Here is a 27,979-nt window from a genome sequence, read left to right on the forward strand (position 1 = left end):
TTGGCTCTGAGAGCGGAGGATTTGCCTGGTGCCAGCAAGAGGCAGCCAGGGCCAGGCTGCTGCCTCTTGCAGCTCCAAGGGCCTCCTTCCAGCCTGCCTCTGCCGAGGCTCAGGCTTCTCCGGGCTCTGCCAGGGCTCTGCTGGGGCTCCAGCCTGGCCAAGGCCGGGCCCGCTCTCACCTCACAGTCGCTGACAGCTCTGCACCACAGGACACCTTGCACAGCACCCTCACTGCTCTTTCTGCTTTCTCTCTTCAGCCAGACTCTCCTCCAGCCAAAGAGATTTCTCTTAGGGATACAAATCCAAGTGGCAGGAACCCAAATGTTCTCGAGTCACATCTGCACAGCCTGCATCTGCACAGGATGTTTGCGTTGCACCGCTCCTCCTTTGGTTTTTCCTGCAAATGCCATTGCTGTTTCTGCCTCAAATAGAAATGCCACAGCTGGGCAAAACTTGGCCAGTTGGCCATATTCCAAAGGCAGTGTGGTCTGGAGAGGATGAATGAAGAGGAGCCTTCCCCCCTTACAAACAGTACCAAAGAAGCCATCAATGTCACTTTCCACCTCTAAGAAAAAACTGACAATTCAGAAGGAAATGTTGAGCTTTCTCACAGGGTCAGAAGGAGAGAAATGTTCCAAAGGAGTTGAGGTATTAGTAACTTTATTTATAATCCTACTCTACAATCCTGCACTACAATCCTACACTGCAGTCCTACTCTACAATCCTACACTACAATCCTACACTACAGTCCTGCTCTACAATCCTACTCTACAATCCTACTCTACAGTCCTACTCTAAGTTGGGCATGGAAAAAACAGTTTGAAATTGATTGGCGCATTCATATCTCCTCCTTCCACTTCTTCACTGCCATGATGAGTGGTGCCAGGCTGGACCCAGGCATGGCCGATGTTATAAATTGATGCTGCAGAAAGGAAAAGAAAACAAAAAGAAAGCATGATTTTCCAAGCTAAGAGCTTCAAAGGCAGGGGAATACTTTTTAAATGAGAAGGGGATCGAGTCAGATTAGGTCAGGAGCATGGGGCAAGAGTGGCACAGGCTGCCCCAAGAGCTGGTAGGTGGCCCACCCCTGGAAATATCTGAGGTGTGAGTATCCTGATCTCTTGAAAGATGTCCCTGCTCATTGCAGGACACAGACTAGATGACCTTTCCATGTCCCTGTGTGTTAGTTTGAGATGAATTGACATTAAGGGAAAGAAGTAAGAAACCCCCCACAGAAGTGATTTCTTTGAGAGAAGCTGCTGGGAGCTTCCTCTGTGCCTGAGACAGGCCAATGGCTGGCTAGTTCTGAGAACTGACAACATTTTGCACCATTTAGAAATGAGATGTGCCGCTGTGATGATCCACATTTTGAAAACCACCAGCCCGGGAACTGGCCCTCTTTGCTTCCGGCCCCCGAAGGTAATGGAGCTCTGGTGAGGCCGGCCCTGCTCGCCCACGGCCTGTGCTCCTGGGGGAGGCCAGGCCAGACCCCAGCGGCTCCCGGGCGGGGGATGGAGGCTGCGGGACCCCGGCCCCAGGCTGGGCCAGGCCACGGCTGCTGACATCTTGCCCACACTAAACCCTCTCCCCGGCGTGCAGCGACGGCTCCAGGCCGAGCCTCCCCTCCCAGCGGCTACCGGGCAGAGAGAGGGGCCCAGCACAGCCTGAAATCCAACACCGTGACTGCCATGACCTGGGTGAGATTGAACCCTTTCACTACACAGATGAGACCTTTCTTATTCTTGTGGGCCTGATAATAAAATTTGTTATTCCTTTTTAGGTTTGAAGCCTGTTTTGCCCTTCTCCTAATCCATAGCTCCCAGCAAGAAATGAGTAAGTGCACTGGTGATTTTAGCCAGCGCTAAATCCCAGCACTCCCTGCCAGCCCAGCCCAGTATAGGATTCCTCCCCATTGTCAGCTGAACAGCACCAAGGTTGGAAGTGAGGAGGATGGGGCCTCATCTGATGCCTTGGATTTCAGTGGAGGAGGAGCCCATCCCTCGCACACTGTTTCACCTGCAGCCCTTTTGGCATTTTACCTGCAGCAGCTCCTTGGCAGACCAGCGCTGCGCCTCGCCTTTCTGCAGGCAGCAGCTCAGGAAGTCACGCAGCAAAGGTGAGAATTGGTCGGGCTGCCGCAGCTGTGGGGTCCCTTTTGTGGCTATGTGGTATTTAGCCTGGAGAAAAAGGAAACACAAGGCTCCACCTGCTTCTTTCCCATCTGGAACTGCTCTCCCAGAGCCCATTGTTTAAGCTGCACTCTGCAGTGGCAGTTTTTGCCCTGGCAGAGAGGCAGAGATGTCTTTCCTGTATCATTTGGATGACGACTTTCCTGTATCATGAAAAAACCCAAGCCCCAAAGCCACAGCTTTGCCAACATCCAGCAGATCTTGCCTTGGCAGCTGATTTCATTGCCTGATCTAGTTAGTGGCAACTACATCAGCAAATACATGTTTCATTCTCTGAGGATTCCCAGCAGCTTGGCAGCCTTTTTGGAAGAGGGATTTTGCTATTCTAACTAACTCTACTATTTCCAAGGATTGTTATCTGAAAAGCATCTCTGCAGTGGAAATGCAGCAGGTGTTCCTCAGGGAAGGAAACAAACATTTGGAATCTCATTTCCAACACAGACACATTAAGATGCCTCCACAAATGTATTGGCTTGAAAATGCCTGTTTGGGCACACAGGAGCCACCTGCAGCTCTGTCTCTCAGCACTCTGAAAATTTCAGGTTCCCTTATGTGGCAAAAGGAAAATATTCATGGTGAAATCAGAAGTGTCATCCCTGTGGTAACCCTGTGCTCGTTGGATTCTCAAGTCAATGCATTAACGCTGTGCCCATCCCAGAAAGTGCCAGGAAACAAACAGGAGGTTTTGGCAGGCTCTCCCCGTCACCAGGCTCCAGCTTGGTGATATGGAGAAAGTGGCTTGGGTTATGAAAGAAGGTGGTCACTGAGTGTCTCAGCAGCACTGCACAAGAAGCAGAAGAGACTCTGGCTGTACAGCCTCATCTCCAGGTTTCAGGCAAGTTTCCCTGTGAGAAGAATGGGGGTGCACTTCTTCTCTCAAAAGCACTGTTTTAGAAACTCGGTTTGGTTTGAGTTTCTTTGCTTCATTTCTGGAAAGATAACACCAGCTCTGAGATGCTTGTTTCCTATTCTTCGGGCCATCTACACAGCCACAAGAGCTGGAACGACTTCTAAGGCAAAGCAAAATGCTGCCTGAGAATGGAGATGGTTTGGGTGAGGTAAGGCTTGAGTTCCCCCACTGCTGCAACCAAAGCTACAGCAGATGCTGATGTGCTGCAGGGACATTTGTAGAAGGGGCCTTGGTGGAAGTACTTCCAGCAGATGGCCATGGGATTTTGTCCAGTGAGCAGAGAACACGGGACAGGTGAGAAAGACAGCGGGATCAGAGAGTATTTGCTCCTTACCGATCGAGCAGTGAAACTGTCATAAGGAGTTTTTTGTTCGGCCATTTCAATTGCCACAATTCCAAAAGACCACACGTCCACTTTGGGGCCATATGGTTGATGCTTCACCACTTCAGGTGCCATCCACCAAGGAGTCCCGATCACTGAGCACCGTTGATTTTTCTCAGGGGTGAGCTGAACAGAAAGGCCAAAATCAGCTGAGGAGAAAGCAAAATACGGTTTTAATTTTAATACTGTCAATTAGGAAACCAAGGCAAAGAATTCCCCAGTAGAAGTTTGAGAATGTGCAGTTGAATTTCCTGGACAACAGTCCCTGCTCTGTTTCCTTGGGGCTTTAGCCAAGGAAATATGAATTGGCTACTTCAAACATCCCCCCATTTTTTACACTTCCTCCAGCAGTGCCTTTTGTTCCCCTGAAGGTTTAGATTGTAGCTCCCTCCCTCTGGAAGGAACACACACAGACACACACACAGCAATAGCACTCTTGGCTGCTTGTGGTTCCTTGTCATAGCTCTGTGCACACTGCAACCGTGCCTTCAGCCCACAGCAGGGGGGACCCCTGCACTGCCAGCAGCAGCATTTTTGGGGAGCTGGCAGTCACTGAAAGCAGCCCCACACCCCCCATTCCTGGAACGCTGAAGCTGACCAAGAATCCACTGACCCAGCTTGACAGAGCCGTCGGTTCTGAGAAGGATGTTGTTGCTCTTCACATCTCGATGGATCACGTGGTTGGAGTGAAGAAAATCCAGTCCTTGCAGGCACTGAGAGAGAAAACAGAACCAGGGGGGCAAAAAGTAGTGATGTGAGTTCATCCCACAAGAAAGGAAACAGCTGTGGAAGGTTCCCTTTGCAGGGGAATGGGGAGGAATGGCAGAACACAGCGCCATTGAGAGCAAGAGCCTGCTGCTCCAACAGTAGCAGAGCAGCACCTTTCTCAGGAAAGGCATGTCAGCTTTTGAAAGAGCACCAGCAACTGCTGTTGTAGACTGTCCCCTGCAAACCAGCCAGGGTGACTGCAGCTGCAGTGCATGTGCTCAGAAGCAAAGAGCATTTGGGCTGCACTACTATCCTTTTCAGCTGAGGACTAAAAGAAATTGGTCTCTCTTTTTTTCTTTCCTGTTTGTTTCAAATCCTGCCACCACACCTTTGCTTTAGAGACAAGGAATGTAGTGCAGACAGGCAAAAGTTTAGCTAGGCAAGGTGGAGAACTGCAAATGCCAGTCTGAGAGACAGAGCTAGAATACAAGAGCAGGGGATAAGAGTACAGGAAGTGAGTCCAGTGAGTGTAGGGGCACTGACAGACAGTTCACTTGAGATGCTCTTGCTTGCCCATAGCCTAGCAGCAACACAGAAACCAAGCCTGGCCCATGAAATCACTCCCGTTCTGAGCCCCTGTTTCCCAGACAATCCAGCTCAAGGCCTTGGAAGCACAGATGGGATCCCTGACCTCCCGACTGACAGCTGCAATCTCTTCTTCAGACATTTGAGCCTCGTCGATGAGATCTCTCAGAGTGCCTCCGTCCATGTACTCCATCACCAGCCAGAGTTCCTCATGCACAAGGTAGCTGAAAAAAGGAAACAAGGCCATGCAGGTGAACATGCACGGCTAGGTTGGTTTTTTGCTTGAGTCTTGTTTCTGGGTCCCTTTGAGACAAGGGCAGAAGAAAAGGAATAGACATTGCCTCTAGGCTGTGCAGTGTTTGCAGTCTGTGCTGTCTCAAGGAGAAAGGCAGTTTAGGAAGAGCCCAGATAAAAAACCTGTCACACATGGCATTTCTGGAAATAAGCACCTAGTCTTCCTGGCATGCACAGCAGTGGAAAAGAGGGGCAACAGTGCAAGGGCAATCCTCTCTTGGATGGTTCATCAGCATTTAAGAAACTTGAAAAACTCAATCCCAAAGAACTGTGGAGGCAATGAACTTACAAGGTATTGAATTCTTAAGATAGGGCTGATGCAGGTATTTGAACAATTTTCAGTCTGCATTTGCCAGGGTAGATTCATGCAGACAAAATGCAGTCTCCTCCCATCCATTGGAGATAAGTAGAGAAATAATAATTAACAGCTCTATTTCCTGCCACTGACCAAAGTGGGTTTTTAAGCTCTCATGCTTGTAGTATGTAAACAAACATTTATGGGATAGGACCGTGACCACTCACCTGGCTAAGTAATTCACGACCCTGGGACTCCTATTACTCTCCATGATCCTGATTTCATTCATGGTTAGTATCTTCCTCCTCACTCCTTGCACACTTATTTTCTTTATGGCCACCTCAAATGACATTGAAAGGAGTAATTTGAGGAAATTGGTAGCATGAGACCACAACACACATGGATCAAGTGATTTTGGAATGGCACAGCCAAGCTGTGCCAAAGTGCCTTGTGATTAGACCTCATCATTGGAGTAATTAGGAAGTGACATTCCAACAGCCCATTTCTCTGCTCCCTTGGGGGCCAGTTACAGGACATGTGGCCACTGGCGATTTGCCTTGTCCACAAAGACTATTCCAAGTGCAATTTGCAGGCTGGCACCAGTCTGTGCTTCTTGTGCCTTCTCAGCACAGCTCTACTCAAAGCTCCAGCCACAGCTGTCAGCAGTGGGGAAAGGCCTGGAGAGCAGCAGAGGCTGCAGGGGCTGTTGACATTTACCTCTCCTCCTGTGGCAATGTCAAGTGCTCTGGAAACCTCTCCAAAACCCCTAGAAACAAAACAGCAGCAAAGAAAGGAGAAGCCATTTAGATCTTGCACTGAAAGCCAGTCCAGACAGGAGAGCTCTGCTGTAAATGCCTAAAAGCTGCAGGTTGCAGGAGGGGTCTGCCAGAAGGCAGATGATGCATTTTCCCCTCAAGTGCATGGGCACTGGGCCTGTTCCTGAAACGTTGGGCTTTACTGCCTCAGCTCCAAAAGGCAGCTTATTCCTTTATCTCGGGTATCAGCTTCTAAACTGTGCAATTCTAATCCTGAGCACGGAGTATTTCCTTTAGCAAACTCTTGGAGAGAAATGTTCCTGAGAACTGTTATCTGACAGCTCTCATGGGGGTAGGTTGCTCTTTCAGGCAAGCAAGATTCTTCTCCTTTCATTAGTGTGGCCAGATGATTTGGAGACATCCAAAAATGCGAAGGAAATGAACCCTGAGCTGTCCCACACTTGAGAGACAAGCAGATTTACCAGGTTCTGTTCCTTGCTGCAGGCAAGACCTTGGCAGCATGGAGATGTCTTTGACAATGCCTTCTGAGCACACTTGACAAATTCTGGCCAGTACTGAGAGATGGGGCAGACTAAGCCCGGTGTCTAAACATGTGGACAACTTGTCTGACTTCCCACTTGATGGATATTCCACCAGCGAAACACCTGGCCCATGGCTGTGTAGAAGTAACTGTGGTTGGACTCACCCGCTGCCAAGACTTTCCAGTTCAATGTATTTTGTGACGGGATTTTCCTTGTTCACCATTCTCCCTGAGGGAAACAAAATGCAAGATGCTCACTTTCAGGCAGAGATCCTAACTTGCAGGAGATCCCAAAGGCAGCCCCGCTGTCTGGGGCTCTGAACCCTCTGTGGTCAGCTGGGCAGCAACCACAGCAGCAACAAGACAGGCAGTTGTGCAGTACAAATGGCCAGCAGAGAGACTGAGTTTGTCCAGTCCTTGGAAGGAAATGAAGCGCAGAGAGCACAGCAGGGCACAGCACAAGGCTGGCAAAGGCCAAGCATGAGCACTGACAAGCAATGGCAAGAAGACACAGCCAGCCTGAGCCCCTGACAAGCTGTGGCCCCCGTTCAGGACACAACAGCATTGCCTTGGAGATCAGACACACCCAGGTGCAGATCAAGGCCCTTTTTTGTCCCAGCAGGTGAATGTAGACACCAAATCAGCTGGGATCTTGTCTCAGCCCCACCAGGTCTTTTCTGAGAGCACAGCACTGGCAGCTGTTATGGGCAAGAAGCAGATTAAATGGGTTGTGCTGCAGAATCACACAGGGCTTGATGTGTTTTCCCAGAGACTGATCTGAGCAGGGCTTGGGCCAATAGGTAGGATTCTAAGAGTCATGGGAATGACTGGGAATCAGGTATGAAAAAGTGCCATGGATCTGAGGAATACACAGCACAGGGGCTGCCGGCTCGCTCCTGAGAAATGCCTGCAGTGCTGTTTTATCTGATCACACCACGTGGATGTGTCTCTTGGACACATCTTTATAAGAATAAAACTAGGATATTAATTACAGATTGTTATACAAATATCTGTTTCTTCATTGTGGGCCCAATGAAAACATCTCTTGCTCTCTGTTTCTGCTGTCACCTGATGTTCTTTCAAAGGAGTCCTTACTGACAAAAATACAGCATTCTCATAAAAACCTTGTAGATGTAGTAGAGGCAATAAAAACAGTCATAAAAATGACACCAGTAAGACACATGGGGCAGAATAGCTCTTTCTGGATGGAGAAAAAAACTCTACCAAAAAAACCCAAAACCAAAAAAGGGTAAAAACTGAAAACTAAAAACGGAACCACAACAAAAAGACGAAACCCCAAAACCAATCAATATCTCTGAAGTCTTTTGGTTCTGATGACTGGTGGGGAGTCTGGAGTCTAAGGAGAATTTAGGAATCAAATATTCTGTTCAGTTTGGCCACTAGCACACAGGACTTGCATAGATCATTTTCTAGGCCACAGCCTTCTGCTGATCCAAGAACAATTCCTGCTTCTGCCTTTAGTGGCAAGGGAATCCCAGGCAAAGCCGAGCCAGCCCAAGCTGCCCTCAGAGGCAGCAGGAACACCCAGAGCGCTCTCTCGCTGCCTCAGAGCACAGCAGTTCCTGTGGGGAGTCCTAAATGTCTCTGGGACACCAAAGTGAGGAGGATCATTTGCTCCAGCTCTGCTGGCACGTGCACACAATACACTGTCCCTCAGACAAGAAATACACCAGACGTACTCAGTTGCTCCAGGAAGTCTCCCTGGCTCTCCTGTAGCTGAGCAGCAGATGTGTCACTGCTGGAAATGGAGAAACTGCCCGGGCTCCACTGCTCAGCTTGGGGAACAAAGGCTCCTTTAGATGCTGCTGCTGCTGCTGCTGCTGCTGCAGCAGATTCAATGGAAGAGCCTGTGTAGATCTGAGAGAAAAAAGGAGTTTGTGTCAGAAAGCTGGTTGGCCGAGATTACCCCGAGTTCCCTTTTCAAATGCAAGCCCTTAGGAAGTTGCTGTTAGCCACATGCAAAGCTCATCAACTGGATTATTTTGGATGCCCGCTTCTGGAACCAAATGGTCAAAACCCAAGGTTGGTTTTAATCAAGTTCATGGCCAGTTTCATATTCCATTTTCCTGGATTTTCTGAAGGATGACTGCAACAACGACCATTCCACTTCCTCCCAAGGATCCCTTTCCCCCTCCAAGGGCTGCAGACACATTTGCAGCTCCTTGTTCTAATGTTGGAGCTCCTCCCCCTCAGTCCTCTTTTCCTGCACCATCTTCAGAAGGTGCTCAGCCTGCAGCACTTGTGCTTGGGACAGTACCTGTGCCTCCCGCTGACCTTGAGGCTCTTCATCACCAGGCATTTGCTGGAAGCCTTCGCAGGCTGCCAGGTGAGATATCAACACGTCCACCTCAAGTCAAACAGAACAAAGCAGTCAGAGACCACAGCTTGTCCCTGTCTGCCAAGGCTCATTGACTGTGAGCAAAGGGAAAGAGCAGAACAGCAGCAGATTCACCAAGGGATACAGACAGCTTGCAGCTTGTATTCCAAATCTATCTGGGGGATTCTGTTCACTTGCAAAAAGCCCTGAAGAAACAAGGAGAGCAGGAGCAGGCCAGCAGGAATCCCTTGAGATGAGTGCTGGCAAAAGGGGCAAATGACTGGTCCCACTGTCCAGGGCAGCAGCTGAGATTGAGCACAGCAGGAAATGTCCTTCCAAGCAGCTGGGATAGACACTACAGCAGGATGGCACTGAGAGGCATCAGCCCACCCCCCTGCTGCTCTGCAGAGGAAAGGCAAGAAGGGCAGAAAGCACCAGACTGCAATGATTGCTGTGCCTATCGCTCTTTCACTCACTCGATTTTCTAGAGCCTCTTGCTTCTGAACGAGGAGATTAAATTTCTCTTTGATGATTTTCCTTTCTTCCTCCAGCCTCTTCTCCCTTGCCCTGATCCTGGCCTCAGTTTCCTGCAGCTCTGCCAGCAGCTTCTCATCGGAGGCCTGTGAGGAACCAGAGAGAGGAATTTCCATGAGTGGAGTGTCTGCCACTCTTTCACTCACCTGGTTTTGTTGATTTCCTCGCTGCCAATGGAGATTCATCTCCTCCTGGATGCTTCTCCTGTCTTCCTCGTGCCTCCTCTTCACTGCCATGATGGCCCTCTGAGCTTCGGGCAGCTCTGCTTGGGGCTCTGCCTTGATGTTCTGTACACACAAATGGAGAGCAAGTGCCTGGGAGCTGCCATCAGGCTCAGCTTCTTCCTCAGTTTCAGCCTCAAAATCACACTCATTCAGTCACTTCTTTCTGCTTCCCTACCCACCTCTGCTTCCACTGTAACCTCCTGTCCCGCTGCTGATCTCTGCAGAGGCTCTTTGCTTTCAGGGCCTCTGGCACTCGTGGCCTGCTCAGTCCCAAGAGCTGCGTTTTATGCCCCTCTTCCTGCCCTTCACTCTGTCACCTGCTGAGTCAGGCTTACCTGGCCATTCTCCAGTGGCTCTTCCACCTGCTGCCCCAGCTGCTCTTCCTGCTCTTGGGCTGGGAACAGCTCTCCCTCAGTCTGGCACGGCCTCCCTGATAAAACAATCTGCTCCTGCTCTTTCTCTGGAAGGACCTGCAGAGAAAGCAAGAGAAGATGGGCTTCAACTTCTCATACAACATTTGTGGGCCAAGACTCAAAGACTGATGGGCTCCCACGTTCCCAAAGCTCTGTGCTGCTGCTCTCCTGCCTTGTTCTCTGCCCGTGGGGAAGCACAGATTCCAAAGTGACCCTGGCAGTGCAATCAGGGCCCATCTGGCACTGAATCTCCAACAGACTCTTGGGCAGCTGACAGGAAATGTGGGGCATTTCTCAAGGGCCTCCCTCTCCCTCTGCTGTGTCCTGCTTGTCTCTCCATAGTGACTGACAGCCAGCCCTGCCCCACAGCTCCATCCTGGCTCTGCAGGGGCTTCCTGGGTGAGCTCACCCCTTGGGAGAGACACTGCTGGAGTTCATGTTCTTTTCAGGCCTGCACTGCCACTCCTTCCCTTCTGACATCTACACTCTTGTTAGAAATCCTGCTCATTCAGGAGACAAGGATGTGTGTAATTTGATCCTCTGCTGCAGGTCAGAGAGCCTCTGTGGCCACCTCAGGATATGGAAGAGGACCAAAGTGTTTCTCCTCCCTCTTTTGTCAGCTGAGAATTCTGAGCGGCAGTGACAGAGATCCTCAAAAGGCCCCATCAACAAATTAATTGACACACCCCTAGGGATGCCAATGAAGGAAGTCATGTGTCATGTAATGCATGTATGACCAAAGTCACCAAAAACCACCTAAAACATGGAATTGTCCCACCTCACTAGGACAGGCAGAAATTTATATGTTAAACTGGGAGTGTCAGGACGGAAGAGGTAGGAGGAGGAAAACAGCTCTGAGGGGAAAAGAACAACCATCTCTAAAGGGGTTCTTAGTAACACAAGACAGCACTCAAGGACCTGCAGCTTTGCCCCCACACTAGGCTCCAATGCAGTTTCCAAAGCTGCAGACTTCACCACAAAACGTATCAACAGAAACTTGCCACTTGTGGATTTTGCCTCAGAAGAAGGGTTCAGAACTACGCAGTTTGTTTCTTTGGCCACACAGGACAAGAATGGCCGGCCACAGCTTCATGGACAACACAATCATCTCCTTGCAGCTTATCAAAAGCCAAAAGACAGGTGGCCTAAAAGACTCTGCAGAAGTGAAGAATTACTCAAGAAAACTGCAGAACACTTCTCCAGGTCATCCAGAGGTTTCCAAAAAAGGAAAGCAAACAAACCAAGCCCTGTGAGCCCCAGAAATGCTGTGTGAGCCCTTGGCCATGGCTTGGCAGAAGCCAAGAGACAGAGCTTCACTGAGCCAAGCAGCCAGCTGCTCACCCGCAGGCAGCAGCGCTTTGGGGCCTCAGCACGACGGCTCAAAGCCCAATTTCCAGCTGCCACGGGATGGGGGAATGGCTGGGTGCTGTCAGGACTCCAGCACTCAGCATCCTCAGCCACCAACAGCAAGTGCTGGCTGCTCAGAAATTTGCAGCTCTGCCTTGCACTAAAGTCAGCAGCACCCAGCACTGGCACTTACTGTCTGGGGATGGTCAGGCTGGGCTGTGACCACAGCTGGAGGCTCGTGCTCCTTTTGCTCATTTTGCTCCTCTTTGGCCTCTTCTCCAGGAGCAGAGGGAGCCACAGCAGAGTCTGCTCTTGGTTCTGGGCTCTGTGGACAGATGGTGGAGTTAGGGACAGGCAGCTACCTATCATTTAGAACCTTATTTCTATTCAGCTCTTTTTCTACAACCAGCTCTACCAAGCACAAATCATCAGCTTTGATAGCAATGGGATTCTAAGTCACTCCAACTAAATTAAAATGGGTTAATTCAGCCAGGCAGCAAATAGCTCTGAATTAGAGAGTTCACCCTGGCTACTATCAGCAAGCAATGTTCTCTCTGCAAATCTGAGCTTTGAGTTCTTTTAAAGCTCTGAAATGGAAAATTAGGAAATAGCCAACAATGCCTTTGCTATTGCTGTTGTAAACATGGAAATGGATCTTCTTTCAGCCCACCCAGCTGGTCCTCTACACTCCACTGCCACAGGCCAAGCTCACAGTTCCCTGCACAATTCTGAAACACCAGGAACATCAAATGTTCCTTTCTGACTCACCTCAGGATCGGCACCTCTGAACACACGGGTCAGATGACCTGCAGTGGGCAAGGAAAATGAACCAAATTCTTTGAGAAAACTGGAGAGAACCGTGGCCTATTTAGAACAGCATCTGAGAAGATCTCCCAGTCTACATTTTCAAAGGTGTCCTGCTTGACTGTTGTGGTTTAAAGCAGCAACTAAAAAATCACTAGAAAACTTACTTATTTCTTGCTGTGAGATATGGATTAGAACAAGAGCAAAACAGGCTTAAAACTTAAATGGAATAAAGAAAGTTTATTAACAAAAACTACAAGCATAAGAAAGCAGAATAAAACTTCCAGAACAACCCTTTTCTCCCCCCCTACCCAACCATTCCCTTGTTTACATGACAACATAGAGACAAAAAACATTGGAACTTTGGTGTTTAAAACAGTCCCAATTCCTGCTGGAGTCTTTTCATCAGTCTTTGTAGAGAAACAGAAGTCTTCTTCTGCTATTTATGGAGTTTTTCACAAGAAAACTCTTTTTCTTCATAGCTTTCTATTTCTCTGATGCCAGCTGCCCGGAAATCTGCCATCAGTTGTCTCCTCCCATTTCACATCACTCTGAGGTGTGTTATGGGTCATGAGTCTAGGGATGTCATTTTTATGAATGAGTTATTCAAAGGCAAAAATTATCTGTTTTTGTGAGCCCTCCTGGAAACAGCAGTTTTCTTTTTGCTTCTTAAAAGCCACAAATCTTCAACTATTACGTCTCCCCCTCTGTTCCAGCATCTCACAGTGTCACAACTACTTCATCATTTGCTCAAAATCCACACTTGGAAACACTCCATTCCTCCCAATATACTCTGTCATGAATTAAAGGAGTTTTTTTCAGAACACTACTGTCCATCTCCATAGCTTTAACAGAAAACTATTTCAGCTTATTAAAGCATCTCCTTATTTCTCTTCCCCCTCTAAATTTAATTTTTTTCTTCACTCTCTTTGATGGGTTGATGGTTGATTACTCTCTCTCTGTCTCTCTGGAAAAGGATTCATCTGCAAGTCTCATCCAGGTAGTAAAAGAGTTAAAATCTTGCTAAAGCTGCAGATGTTGATGGTGTCAGGTTTCAGTTCAGTGGCAGAAACTGCAAACCAAGTCAGGCCAGGCCGGCTCCCTTTCTCCCCCCACCCCGCCCTCTGCAGCCTTGTCCGGCCTGGAGGGGGGGGAGGAGGCCGAGACAGAGCCCTGTGACCTCGTCAGAAGCCAGAAACCAAAGAGAGCAAGAAATTCCCGGCCTTCCATCTTAAGGTGGAGTTCACAGGTTGATCTCACTTCTCAATAGTTCAAACCGCTGCCAATTCTCACACATGGCCAGTAATTAGTCAGGAGAAAAAACTCCCATCAGCCTCCAGCAGTTTCAACTTCCCGAGCTCTCAGAGCTGTCTTAAAAGTAAAGTCACCCCAAGACACTGAGCCAGCAAAGTGAGGAAATGCCAGACTCTGCTGCCACAGGCTCTCCCCTGGAGGGAACAGAACCCCTGCAAATGCTGCCCGCAGCCCCCTGGCTACAGACACCCCGTGTTTTGCTGAAGGTGTTGACAGGAGCTTTACCAAACCAGTGGCATCCTCATGGTCTTTCTGTTTGAATAGCAACCCGGTCACTAAGAAAGAGCAGGGAGACCTACAAAAGCCAGCTCAGGTTCCAGCCAGGGAAAACCTCTACTTACGTGCCAGGTTGGTCAGGTAATAGCCGGAATAGCCAATGCCATAAAGGGTGCAAACGGCAGCAGCGAGCTGCTCAATCATTGTAGCACTGCTGTGCCAGTTTGCAGACTGTGCTCAACTCAAGGACAAACAAGGCTCCTGTCAGTGTGCAGCTGCCCACTGACAAACGCCTCAAGCAGGAGGATGCTCCTGCACTGAGCAAGCCCAAGAGCTGCTCTGACACTGAGGCCTTCCGTGCACCAAGGCAACCTTGGGATGTCACCACGACAATGTGGCATCCATGCCCTGACATCACAAAGCCAATGCTCTGCGGTGCTCTGGGAATTGATGCAGAGCAACCTGAGCTTCCCTACAGCAAACACAAAATTGCCTGGGAGGTTCTCCTCTGTCACAAAGTGTCACAAATCCTTTGGTGGGCTGTGGGAAATGGGAAGACAGAAACTTCCTCAGATACTGAAGGGTTTGATTTACAGCCTTGGAAGGAGCTTGGGTTCATGCAATGCTAAAGGTTCACAGACACTGAGTCAAGAATTCATAAGCTTATGTTCCTATAGCTGCAAGTAAGAATATGCCAGAATTAAATAAGAAACTTCATTGAATGAGATGGTGAAGAGTTTTCAACTGTAATTGTGTGATTTTATAGAGTAAGCAATGAATCTAAATATTATCATAAGAAGCACATGTGTGTACGTGAGCTAGCAGTCTATTGGGTGAAAAGCAGACACAGTGCAGCAGAACTTGGCAAAGGTGAAAGGTGATTAAGTTATAATAAACCTCTTAAATTCAGTGCATTAGCCAAAAAACTCAGATTAGCGAATCTAAGCCACTGCACCAGGCTGAAGCTGAGGATCCCCAGCCAAGCTCAGAGGGAGGAGAACACAGCATTTGTGGGATCCTTTCCAGTCTGACTTGCTTTAGCTGCACCCTGGGGGAGGAGAGAGCAGGAGAAGGGTTGGCTGAGTCCTCTCCCCTCTGCCTTGCCCTTCTCTGCTGGATCCTCAGTTCATCCCACACCCACCCCAAGACTCCATCCCCATCCTACTGGTGCTGATGGGATTAAAGGAGATAAAGAGGAGATTAAAAGGATAGAGAGGAGAGAAAAAGAGAAGTTTAAATGCAGATTAAATATGAAAGAAATGCATATGTTAGTGACTGCTGAGAGTTCAAAGGGAGCTGAAGGGTTTGTGAAGGGACAGGAGCCCGTGAAGGGCTCAGGAGCTGCTGCTGCTGCCGGGAGGGAGGAAATGCACCAATGGCTCCCAGCAGAGTGTGTGCTTTGAGGCTCTTTCCCAAACAGCTGCAGGAGGGAAAGCAGCTGAGTTTGGAGGAAGAGTTTTCTGCTGAGGTTTCCTGTTTGGAGCTGTCACAAGCTTGAGCTGCTCAAGGGAAAGGCGGCTCTGCTTCCAGCAGGGCCCAACTGCACGGGAGCACAACTTGGTTCCCTGGCCCTGAGCCAACGGGCAGCAGCAGCTTCTGTTCCCTCCTGGCTCTTGTGTCATTTCCAGCAGCACAAGACACACCAAGAAAAGCTCCTCCAGAACATGCCATGATCAACACAACCTGATTTCATTGCATGAAGGAACTCTGACAGTCCCACGGGCTCAGGTTTGTTTGTCAGTGAACAGAGCAGGGAAAAGCACAGACACATTCCCTGCACAGGGAATTCACAGGAGGAAAGTGCAGCGCTGGAGGATGTGCTTGGATACAACGTTCCCACGGCAGTTTTGGGGATAAAATCGTCAGGAGAGAGAAAAGGAAAAGTCCTACCAAGGGTGGGCTGGGGAGGGCTGGTGCTTCCCAGGAGGCTCCCGAAGCTCAAGAGGACAAAGCCCAGACCTTGTCCAAGCTCCGAGCTGGGTCTGAGCCAGAAACCATGGGGTGGCAGAGCCATTGCTGCTGAAGGGCTTCAGATTGCCAAAGCTAAAGTGTCCAGTATCAAGGAACAACTTGAGGTTACGGAAGTCCCAGTGCCCACGTTCCATCCCCGCATTTCAAGCTGAAAGCAGAGCTCCACTTCTGACTCTGCTTTTTAATAATGAATGTCAAACTTCAACAAAATTCCATTAGAAAGACCCCATGAAGGTTCACACTGAGAGCTCACTCGAGGCAGCCCCAACTCCTGCCCTGGTTCAGTCCCTCTCAACCACACTGTGCTTTCCAGCTGCTTTGCTCCAGCTCCTCCCAAATTACCACGAATTCCACTGAACTGAACGAAATCCAAGTCCTCGTGGGTCGGGACAAGGGCAGGGAGAGGTCACTCAGGGATCACCATCAGGGGCACAACAGACCGACATGGGGAAATGAACTGAACTTAGGACTGAGCAAATCAGACCAGGAGAATGAGGATTGAAATCAATCTTGAGAAACACCTCCTCCCGCTCCTGAACTTTTCTGTCCGGGCCGCTGCTCTCGGGGCACAGAGAGAGGCCCGGCCGTGCTCCTCCAAACCTCCCTGGGAATCAGCCCAGAGCCCTCAGCCTTCCTTCTGCCCATCCCCGGGGCCCCTTGTCCCTCCCAATGGCTCCCGTGGCTCTCCCAGTCCATCCCAGTTACCCCAAATGACACCCGGGTCCATTTCGCGTCTCGGTGGATCTGCCGCCCCTCAGCCAATCAGAGCGCGTCTCTCTGATGACTCATCAGTTGCCGGGCAGATCCACAGAGCCGAGAGCCCCGCGCTGGACTCGGCCTCCCAGTGCCGCGCACTTCATTCCCAGTCCCAACCAGTGCCACCACAGTCCCGCCCAGTGCCACCACAGTCCCGCCCTGAGGCCCCAGCGTCCCTCCCACTCCTTTTTAGCCCATTCCCAGTCTCTTCCGAGTTCATTCCCACTTCACTCCCAGACCTCCACACTCTCTTCCAGTGTCCCAGTATCCACTCTCATCTCTTTCAGTGCCACCCCAGTCCCTGCCAGTCCATTTCCAGTCCCTCCCAATGCCACACCACTTCTCACCCATCTCTCCCAGCTCCCCTCCAGCTGATCCCAGTCTGTCACCGTTTTCTCCCAATGTCCCCGGCGTGTCCATCTCGCTGGTGCCCTCGAGCTCCCAGCCCGGCCCCGGCCGCCTGCTCTGCTCCCTGATGGATTTCTCCCCTGCCCACATCCAGCTGAGCTGCTCCCAGGGCCAGCAGCAGCTCTCGGGCCACGTGCTGGCCACTGCCGTGCTCCCCAGCGGGGACTGGAGCCAGCAGCTCCTGGTGCTGCTGGAAACCGCCCCCGGCAATGCGGGCTCAGCTCCAGCTGCCAGGTGGAGCACGTCAGCCTGGAGCACCCCCTGAGCCGGCACTGGGGCACGGCCCGGCCCCCACAGCGCCGGGGGCAGCGGGGGAGGCACTGGGGGGGCCCAGAGTGGGATTGGGGTGTGCTGGGAGGAACTGGGAGGGAGTTTGAGATGGCCTGGTTTAAACTGGGGAAGGGATTGAGGTGCTTCGGATGGCTGGGAAGGGGTTTGAAGGATGTTGGGGAGGGTGGGATGAGGTTCTGGGGGTCCTGGTGGACACTGTGAGGGAGTTTGGGGGTGCTGGGTGTCACTGGGAGGGATTTGAGTGAGCCTGGAGGAGCTGGAAGGAGATTGGGCATTGGAAAGCAGGGATTGGGATGAGGTTGGTTGTGCTGGGAAGAGACTGGGAGGAGTCTTGATGAGTCCTGGTGGGGCTGGGAAGGGACTGGGAGAGGGTTTGGGGGTCCTGGGGCAGTGGGGGGGAAATTGGGAGGGGGCTGTGGGATCCTGAGAGGAACAGGAGGGGCTCTGGTGGGTCCTGGGGAGGCTGGGAAGAGACTGGCAGTGATTTAACAAAAAAATTGCGATATTGATTCAGTATCAATATCAATCTGTAATTGGACAAAAAACCTCTCCAACAGTTTAAAGTTACAAAGTGGATGTTTAATCACAGCACTGGGCGAGTGCAGGAGTCATCCCCTTAATACACACTGCAAGTTGACAAAAGATTCCAGTGTCTATTTATTTACCAAAGTCTTAAATATCCAAAATACTAATACATATTAATACTAATACATATTCATAATGCTAACACCTCCCATGCTCCACTTTGGATTAAAATTCATGGTAATGAGTTTAAAAAGTCATTATGCCTGCGTGGTGGGCTCCCTAATTTGAGGAGTGGGTCGTTTTGGTGAGGAGGGGTCATCAAGAGATGAAGGAAAACCGCTCTTCCTCACTCTCACCTTTCTACCTTTACAATGGTTGACATTACAAATGACATTTGGTACAACTCCAATTTCCTCCCTTGTGACTTTGAAATGGGTTTCCAGATGTAAGGTCTCTGATCTTCCTGAACCCGTTTATCAGTTTCTCTTTTCTCATTATAAGCACAGCTGAACACACATACAATGAAAAGGAATTTTTTACCTAAGTCTGAGATTCATTATCTCAAATCCTGCTTCTCACTCAATCATTAACTCTAACTAGTTCCAGCAAGGCCTATCTCTAGCTAAGATCTCCAATTTTTCTAAAATACCTGATTTTTTAAAATCAGTGACTCCAAAGGAGGTTTCAGAGGGTCCTGGGAGGGCTGGGAGATATTGGAAAGGTCCTTGGAGGGGCTTGGGAGGTCTGTGAGAAGTTTTGGGGGTCCTGACCTCTGCAGACCCCCCAGGGATGCTGTCAAACGCTGCCCACAGCAAGATGCTGATGGGGATTGGAGTCTCTGTGTTGGGCTTCGTCTTCCTGGAGATGGGGCTCGGCTTCTGCCTGTGCAGGAAGGTGAGGGGGGGTCCCGGGGGTCGTGTCCTCTCTCCCAGAGAGTGTGTGTACTCCCCTCGGGGCCCCCCAAGCCCGGTGTCATCCCCTTTTCTCTGCCCACACAGCTCCTGAAGCAGGGGCAAAAGGTTCTGGAGGATATCAAGTCAACAGTTCCCATTGTCATTCTGTATCCTGTTGGATTTTCATTCCCCTGTGTTCATCCAGGTGCCCACAGGGAGCCAGGAAGATGTGGAGCCTCCCAGCCAGGTGTCTTCCCAACACGGATCACCAGGACCACGGATCACCAGGGCTCTGCCCAACGGGGGTCACTGGGGATCATCCAACGCCGATCCTCCCATGGGGGATGGAGCTGGAGCAGGGCACGAAGCTCTTCCCGCACTCGGGGCACTTGCAGGGCTTCCCTTACTGGTGCCTCCGTTGGTGTCGGGTCAAGTGAGAGCTCCTGGAGAAGCTCTTCCCACACTGGGGACACTCGTAGGGCCTCTCCCCACTGTGGATGCGCCGGTGGAGAGTGAGGGTGGAGTTGCGCTTGAAGCCCTTCCCGCAGTCGGGGCAGCGGAAGGGCCTCTCCTCTGTGTGAATCCGCTCATGTAGGAGGACATCGGAGCTGCGCTGAAACCTCTTCCCACACTCGGGACACTCGTAGGGCCTCTCCCCAGTGTGGATGCGCTGGTGATTTCTCAGGTTGGAGCTCCGCCCAAAGCTCTTCCCACATTCCAAGCAGGTGTAGGGCCGTTCCCCTGTGTGGATCACCTGGTGTGTCATCAGGTGAGAGATCTCTCTGAAGCTCTTCCCACATTTCCCACACTCATAGGGCTTTACCCCAGTGTGGATCCTCTGGTGTTTCCAAAGGTTGGAGCTCTGGCTGAAGCTCTTCCCACATTCCCCACACTCGTAGGGCTTTTCCCCAGTGTGGATCTTCTGGTGCTCGATCAGGTAGGAGCTCTTTCTGAAGCCCTTCCCACATTCCAAGCACTTGTGGGGCTTCTCCCCCAGCTCTGAGCTCTGGCTGGATCTCTGGCCGTGTTCCTGGCACTGGGGGGATCTTTCCTCCTCGCAGCTCCCTGGACTGGGTTTGCAGCCCCTCCTTGTTCGGCATCTCTGGGGCTTTTCCTCTTCCTCTTCCATCTGGGCACAGTTTGGGAATGAAAAATCCTGGTTGGGGGGAAAAAAACAACAGTAGAGCACCTTGGACTGGGGGCTCCTCCATGCCCAAGTTCATCTCAAAAAGTCATTGGGCATCTTGTGTCTGTAAGAATCTCCAAAACACCAACATTCACCCCAAACATCCTCCAAACATCAAACACAGATCAAAAACTAATCAAACAAGATTCAGCCAAAACCTCCTGAAGAACAGAAAGATTCATTCCTCACAAGAAACCAAAGCACCAACATTTAGGCCAATAAAGCTCAGAAACACCAAGATTCAGCCCCAAGAAAATCGTGGATCCCCCTCCCCAGTCACCTGCTGAAAGGGCAGGGGGGGACAACGTTCCTGGTGCTGGGGGAGCTGAAGATACAGGGATGAACTTTGTGCTGCTTCCTCTTCCTACTCCTCCTCCTCCTGTGCTCCTGCTCTACGTCACACTCCTCCTCCTCCTTCTGCAAAACCCCAGGTACATATTTTCACCGTTTTGTTCCTCAGCCCTGCTTCTCCTTCCCTTCTCCTCCTGCCCCCAGGCCCAGCACCCACTGCCGCCTCCCTCTTCCCCCCCAGTCCCACAGCATCCCACCGCAGGGGCACGGATGGAGCTGGGCCAGCTCGGCCTGGGGCAGCGCTGGGCTCTCGGCCGCTTCCGCCCGCACTCGCTCCCCACTGCAGCCGCTCCCGCCACCACAGCGCGGGGGGGCCCGGCCTTGGCGCTCCCCCCTCCCACCTCCCCAAATTCCCCTCAAGGGGGGCGCCAAGGCCCGGGGGGGAGGGGCGCAGCTGGGCTCCAGCTGGGGAACGCTGGCAGCTGCGGCTCTGCCTGGACACTGATGAGTCATCAGCGCCGCGCGCTCTGATTGCCTCAGCCCTGCCTGAGCCCTGCGCCTGCACCAAGGGGGGACACCCTGCTCCAGGGGGGATGGCCCCAAAACGGGGGAACCCCAGCAAAGGAACAACAACAAAGGCTCTTTACAAACTGATCCCGTCAACCTCACTGCACATAGGGCCAGGGACGTGGACATAAGGAAGTGACAGGAGAAGCCATCAGCTGCACAAAATGTTATTAATTATGACACAGACTGCTGCTCAGCCAAGGTCCTGCTAAATTCATCAACTTCCAGAAGAACAGCAAAGACTTAACACAGCCATCAATATCGTTAGCTATACAAAAGTGGGGTGCATATTAAGGGGGTGTGTAGGAGGTGCATTGGGGAGTCTGTACCATTACAGTATATCAACCAATTGGGAGAGGGAGATGTGACCAAGAAAATTAGGATGAAAAGGAGGCTGTGTCTACCAACAACTGGAGAAGTCTCATTAGAAATGTCCCATGGCCTCAACCCTTTTTTATGAATGAAATTACTTTTACAGGACTCCACTGTCTTCCTTGTGGACAGAAAACTCTGGGGATGTCAATTTTTCCACACACCTTGGGGCTCCTCCGCAATTCCTTCCACCGTCCGGGCCGGCGGGCACTGAGTGCAGCTGAAGGTGCCTCACCCAGTTTGGGGGATCGGCTCCCTCGGCTGGCGGCGGCACCGGGGATTGATTGGGTACCCGAGAGTGAGCAGGAGACAGACGAGGGACGGATCAGGGCGGCTCTCAAGAGTCGGCAGGGAGAGAGCACTGAAAATCTCAACAGTGACTCCAGTGGCATCTTTGAGGAGGAAACATGGCAGGGCACCCAGGGAGGGGACAAAAGGGAAAGCCACAATGGGGTCCCAGCCAAAGGGATGAGGATCCCAAAATATCTCTCAAGGCTCCCTTGGGAGCATGTGGAGGTCGTTTGCACATTCTCCCAGAGGGAATTAAGGACATGGGCACCCAGGAAGGCAATAAGGGAAGTCCAGAAGGGATTTAGACAACAGGGGATGGATGGGGTTGGTGTGCTGGGAAGGGATTGGCTGAAGGGGAGTGTGCAGGAATGTGCTTTAAGTCAGAAGCAGCAGGAGCAATCCATGGGGTAAGAAAAAGGATGATGGAAAAGAGGAGGAAGAGAAAAATACTGAGGATTGGAATGATTTTCAGAAGGGTCTTATCCTCAGAATTTGCCAGCTGACTCAGATCCTTTGTATCCCAGTTTTCCAGGACAGGAAAAGAAGGAGGTGAGGATTTCAGGGGGTTTCTCTGAGCTGGGAGCGGCAGGAGCGGGCGCAGAGCTGCGGCACCGGGAGCACGGGCTGGGGGCCTGTGGGGAGCTGTGGGGCCGGGCCGGGGCTGTGGGGCAGCCGGGGCTCAGCGCCGGGCGCTGCCTGACCCCAGCACCCCCCGGGCAGGGCCGGCAGTGGCCCCCGGCCCCCAGGAGGCTGCGGGACGCCCCGGCCGCTGCCCGGCCCCATGGAGCTGCCGGCCCTGCCCGCCGGGGGGGCCGCCTTTGGACACTGCGGCAGGACAGGGACCGGCTCTGGGATACGGGCTGGGGAGGGGAGCCTCAGCACAGCCAGCACCAGGAAGGAACAGCTCAGAAATGGGGATTACACCTGCAAGGATCCACATGATCTTTTAAGCATTTTGTGCTGGGTCCCTGCAGAAAGGAAGGATTTTGCAGAAAGCTCAGCAGCTGCCACACAATGAGCACCCACAGGCACTGAGGGGGGCTGCAGCAGGGCCACAAGAAGCCCCTGCAGCACTTGCTCACAAAGGCTCAGCAGCTGAATGCAGCAAGGGATGAGCAAAAGGCCAAGCTGAAGGCAAAGGCCATGGCACAGTTCCTACAGCCCCTGAGGGATCAAGCCCAGGGCCCAAGGGGGCCCCAGCACCCAGGGGACACCCTCGGCCACAAGCACCTGGCACAGGCATTGCCCTCCTGGCCAGGGGACAGCCCACCCAAACAGCCCCTGGCAAGGAATCAGCCTTCCAGCTGCAGGGCACAAGGACACTGCAAGCACAGACAGGAGCACCCTCAGCACCAGCAAGTCCAGCCCTTGATGGACACGGATTCTTAGCGCTCTCACAGCTCCCATTCCACCAGGGACCCACCACACTGCAGCCCTTGGGAACATTCAGGGTGGCTCTGGATCCAGAGGAGACCTTTCCTGATGGACACAGGGGCCTCTCCATCCACTCAGAATCTTACACCTAAAGGTGCTAGGGAATATTTAAATAATTAAGGCACTAAGTGGGAAGGATGAGTTGGAGTGTGTTTTATTCAGCCACTATTAGCAGATGTGGGACATGGGTTTGAAATGCAGGAGCTTTTATTTGCTCACAATTGTGATTATAATTTACTGGGAAGGGATTTGATGGCTAAATTGAGAATGCAAATTAATATTGCAAAAGGTGATACAGAGGCTGGTTCTGTTGTACCTCTGTGTCAAATGTCTGGCAGAGCCACGGCTGAAGTGAACCCACAAGTGTGGGCAGCCCCAGGGAAATTGGCAAAATTAGATATGGAGCCTCTCCAAATTTCCCTCAAGCAACCAGGACAAGAGGTGTCGAAAAGCAATCCCCTGTTCCAAGGGAGGGAAGGAAGGGCTCACAGCCTCTCTGGGAGTCCTGCTCAAGGCACGGCTTGGGGAGCCAGGGATGGCTCCCTAGAATGCTCCTATCCTGCCAAACAAGAAATCCAATGGAATCCACACAATGCTGCAGGACCCAAGAAGAAGAAATGAGATGATGAAACCGAGGCACCCCACAGGCTCAGATCCTTACACCAGCCTGAACCAGGTGCCCTCCTCACACTGCTGCCATTCACAACTTGATGCAAAAGATGCTTTCTGGGGATCTGCCCACTTCCAGAGGATGCAAACACAATTCTGCCTTGGGCTGGCAACAAGAGGTAGAAGGGAAAATGCTCAAGACATGGACGGTCCTTCTGCAGGGATGCACGGAAGCACCAGCCTGATTGGGGCAAGCCTTGCAGGAAATATCAAAGGAATTGACCTCACCCCCAGGGACTGGCTTAATGCAGGATGTGGATGGCTTGATCCAGTCAGGAGGACAAGGAGAAGAGGTAGAGGAAGTCTCTGTGAAATGGCTTCATTTGCAGGCAAAAAAGCAGCTTTGAGTATCTGACGGAAAAGTTCAAATAGTGGAGAAAATGTTTAAATATTTGAGACCTATTTTGACTGAAGGCTTGTGGTATATTGACCCTGAGAGGGTTTAGGGAATCTCAGAAATAACATTTCCCAGGACTAAAATGGAGATGGAATTATTATTATCATTAACAGGGAATTGCAGGAGCTGGATTGAGGATTCTCTCTTCTAGCCACAACACTGTGTGACTTTTTTACTCCCAGATATTCTCAATGTTACGGGGTGGACATAAGAAAGAGAAAAAAACTTAACAAAATGAAAAAAATAAAATAATTGATGCCCCAGCCATGGCTCTTCCAGACTCAGAAATCTGAATTGCAAGGGAATATTAAACAGGCCAGCCCTGAGCCTGCACTGAAGGCAACGCAGCAGCAGCCAGGGCTCCCCAGCGGGGGAAGCCCCTGGGCCTGCCCACAGATCCTCTGCTCAAATCCTCGGCCTGGCCACCCTCCTTTGCCATCTCCAGCCACTGCGGGACAATCCTTGCTCTCACTCTTGCAGCTTCAGCCCTTTCTGTGCCTGCCCTCGCCACAGCTGCTGGGGAAGGCACCGGGACAATTCCACTCTGCCTCTCAATTCCACTCACACTCTGCCCTGCCTGGGATTAGCTGCTGCCAAAATAGACCAACTTTAAAATGGCTTAAAAACTTATTTCTCTGGTCACACTAGGTTTGTCTTTGCCTTGGGGAAAGGAATTTTAATGTTTCCTTTCCACCACTCAGCAGAGATGTGTTTAACATCTCAACAGACTGCATAAAGGTAACAATTGAAAATTAAAATCGCTGGGAATGGGAGGATAGAAGGTGTCTAAAGAAAAGGCACAAATTTCCCAGCAGACTGTGATTTACCTGGGGTGTGAAATCTCACAAGGACAGTGTAAGCTGGGTACTAATCGTATTCAAGCCATTTGTGCCATTCCAGAACCCCAGAACCTGCGTGAGCTGTGAGATTTCCTTGGGATGACAGAGTGGTACCACCTGTGGATCATGGACTATGGACTAATTGCAAAACCCCTGTATGAAGCCCAGAAGACACAACCGCTTACCTGGGGCAGACCACAGAAGGAGGCCTTCCTCAGACTGAAGGAGGCATTGACAACAGCTCCGGTGTTAGGATTGCCTGATCTATCCAAAGATTTTCAGCTGTTTGTGCATGAAAGATCACACCCAGCACTGGGAGTGCTGACCCAACATTTGGGAAGCTGGAAAAGGCTGGTAGGTTGCTTTTCCAAACAACTTGACAACGTGAGTGCCGGATGGCCTTCATGCCTGCGGGCAGTTGCAGCCACTGTGATGCTGATCCAAGAAGCCAGGAAACTCACGATGGGTAGACACACAGATGTCTATGTGCCACACATGGTGACCACTGTTTTAGAACAAAAGGGGGGCCATTGGCTATCTCCAAGCAGGATGATGAAATTCCAGTTAATCCCAACTTTGCAGGATGATGTCACACTAAAGACAGCTAACCTTTTGAATCCAGCTTTCTTCCTTACTAGCAAACACATCTGCCCAACGAGCAGAACTGGTTGCTTTAACCAGGGCATTAGAGATGAGTGAAGGGAACAAAGTAAATATCTGAACTGATTCAAAACATGCTTTTGGAGTGGTGCATGTACACAGGGCACTGTGGAAAGAAAGAGGACTGCTGTCTTCTCAAGGCACACACATTAAACATCAAGATGCAGTCCTGCAATTAATAAAAGCAGTACAAAAGCCTGGGCAAGTAGCAATCATGCACTGCAAAGCTCACCAATCAGGAAACTCCAAAATTCATGAGGGAAATCGGAAAGCAGACTGGACAGCCCGACAAACTGCTGGAGAAGTACAAACTGCAATGGCATTGATACCTTTAAAAACTAATGTATCTCAATTCAATTTACCCCCAGAACCAAAATGTTCAATAAAAGATGTGAAATTGGGATGCTCACTGAATGCACAGAAGAATTCAGAAGGGTGGTATGTGACTACACAGGGACAAGTAGTGGTACCCCCCTCGATAATGACAGAAGTTCTACAAATTAAACATAACAAATGTCATTGGAGTGCAGAGGCACTGGTGAAATTGTTAAAACAAAGTTTAATTTCAGTACAGATGTCAACAATGGCAAAATCAGTAATGTCAAAATGTGAAATTTGCTTAAAGAACAATCCAGTGGCTAGACGACAGGCACAATTAGGGAAAATTTGGGTAGGAGTAGAACCAGGAGATTATTGGCAAGTAGATTTTGTAGAATTACCAAGAACACGAGAATACAAATATCTATTGGTAGGGCTTGACACATTTTCAGGATGGCCAGAAGCTCTTCCCTGTTGCACAAATCAAGCAAAAGAGACAGTCAAGTGGTTACTGCAAGAAATCATTCCAAGATTTGGGGTGCCTCTAGGAATATCATCAGATAGGGGCCCACATTTCACAGCCACAGTAGTGAGGGAGGTGAGGAGGTTACTGGGAATAGCTTGGCATCTCCATACACCATGGAGACCCCAATCCAGTGGACAGGTAGAGAGGATGAATCAGACATTGAAGAGGCAAATCAGCAAAATATGCCAAGAGGCTAAATTGCAGCAGCCACAAGCTTTACCAATAGCACTGCTGAGGATTTGGGTAAAGCCTAGAAGCGGGATGTCAGTCAGTCCTTATGAGATATTGGATGGGAAACCATATGAATCCCCTGAACCTAATCCAAATGTACATGTTACAGGGAAGCAAGAGGTGTAGAATTATGTTCTGTCTCTTGGAAAAGCTTGAGCTCGACTTCGGAGCACCCTTGTGTGGAACAGGCCGCTGACTCTTGAGAATCCAGTTCATGACATCCCCCCGGGAGATGAAGTGTACGTTAAAAGCTGGAAGGAAGAACCATTAAAAGAAAGGTGGAATGGACCCTATCAGGTACTGTTAACTACCTTGACAGCAGTCAAAGGAGCTGGACTGGATCCCTGCATACATTACACCAGAGTGAAGAAGGTTTCCCCTGCACTGTGGACTGCACAAACTGTGGGGCCAACAAAGCTGCAGATAAAGCGGGTTTGATTGTTTCAAATGTCTAGGTTGCTAGTGACTGTAATGGTGATTATTTTATGGCCTTTAGGGCCATCAGTTGGAATCAATGTTACCTTGGGATGTGAAATGCAAAAGGATCAGCTGACAACTCTTCATTTTAGAATGAAGAGGGATGTGGGGGTGCAGCCAGAAACACAAGTGATAAAAGTCTCTAATACTATTCAGACAGAAAATGGGATGATTAGATTAATTAAAGATTTTGCCAACATGCAAAACAGCAGCAAAATAACTGCCTGTCTGCCAATACCAAAGGCAGCAGGAGACCCAATAAATTGGGGAATTATAACATCAAAATTTCCTGAAATACAAAAGAATAAAAATGAAAATGTGAGCTGTGTATTGCAAATAGATTACGAGTACCCAAATAAGACAGTGTTTGAAAATGCTGTGAAGCCAAAGTATTCATCTAGATGGGATTGTCATGAAAATGGAGGAAAGTATGAACCAAAACTAGGCTGGGATGGGGGATTAGGGAATTATGGATGGTGTTATGAAAAGATAGCAAAGGTCATTAAAGAAAAGATTTCAGTATCAAAGTGGAAGTGTGAAGGACAGGAAGGAAAAGATCGGGCTGAAGCTTGGGACAGTGCATGGTCAATGAGTGTGCTTCAGAAATTCCAATCTATGGCAGATAGCCCTTGGTGCATTAAGTGGGAAGGCTCTGAAAATGAAACAGATCCAGGGGTATGGAACACTGCAACCAGTAGTAGAATGGAGGCAGACAAAGTCAATTGGTGGGTATGGAACAAAACTTAGGACTGTACTTATAAAATAAAACAAATACTTATAATAAAATATATTTATTATAAAATAAAACAAATACTTATAAATAAAACAAATGCCACCACTAGTGGTAGCTCTGCAAATTGGATGTGCCTGCAGAGGAATCAAACATAAACAAGGGGAAATAAATGACAAGATAGGACAAGTGATCCAAAAGGTAATATGGAGCACAAGTACAATTCAGAGTCCAGGCCAATTTGGATGGGCAGCAAGTGATGGCACCTGGACAACACATTTGCCTGGAGGTGAAAAAG

The 27,979-nt window shown here is 50.2% G+C and overlaps 1 long non-coding RNA gene and 1 pseudogene across 1 annotated transcript; one reads left to right on the plus strand and one right to left on the minus strand.

Annotated features, from left to right (window-relative positions):
* The window catches only part of LOC131588452 (zinc finger protein 208-like), a 443,404-nt pseudogene that overhangs the window by 318,192 nt on the left and 97,233 nt on the right, over nt 1–27,979 (plus strand).
* LOC131588651 (uncharacterized) lies at nt 9,614–11,828 on the minus strand. Its single transcript, XR_009279624.1, has 3 exons — nt 11,709–11,828; nt 10,091–10,225; nt 9,614–9,818 (listed from the first exon to the last, which is right to left on the minus strand). It is a non-coding gene; the product is annotated as an uncharacterized LOC131588651 (long non-coding RNA).

Source organism: Poecile atricapillus, chromosome 26 (assembly GCF_030490865.1).
Source record: "Poecile atricapillus isolate bPoeAtr1 chromosome 26, bPoeAtr1.hap1, whole genome shotgun sequence".
Classification (NCBI taxonomy): Eukaryota; Metazoa; Chordata; class Aves; order Passeriformes; family Paridae; genus Poecile; species Poecile atricapillus.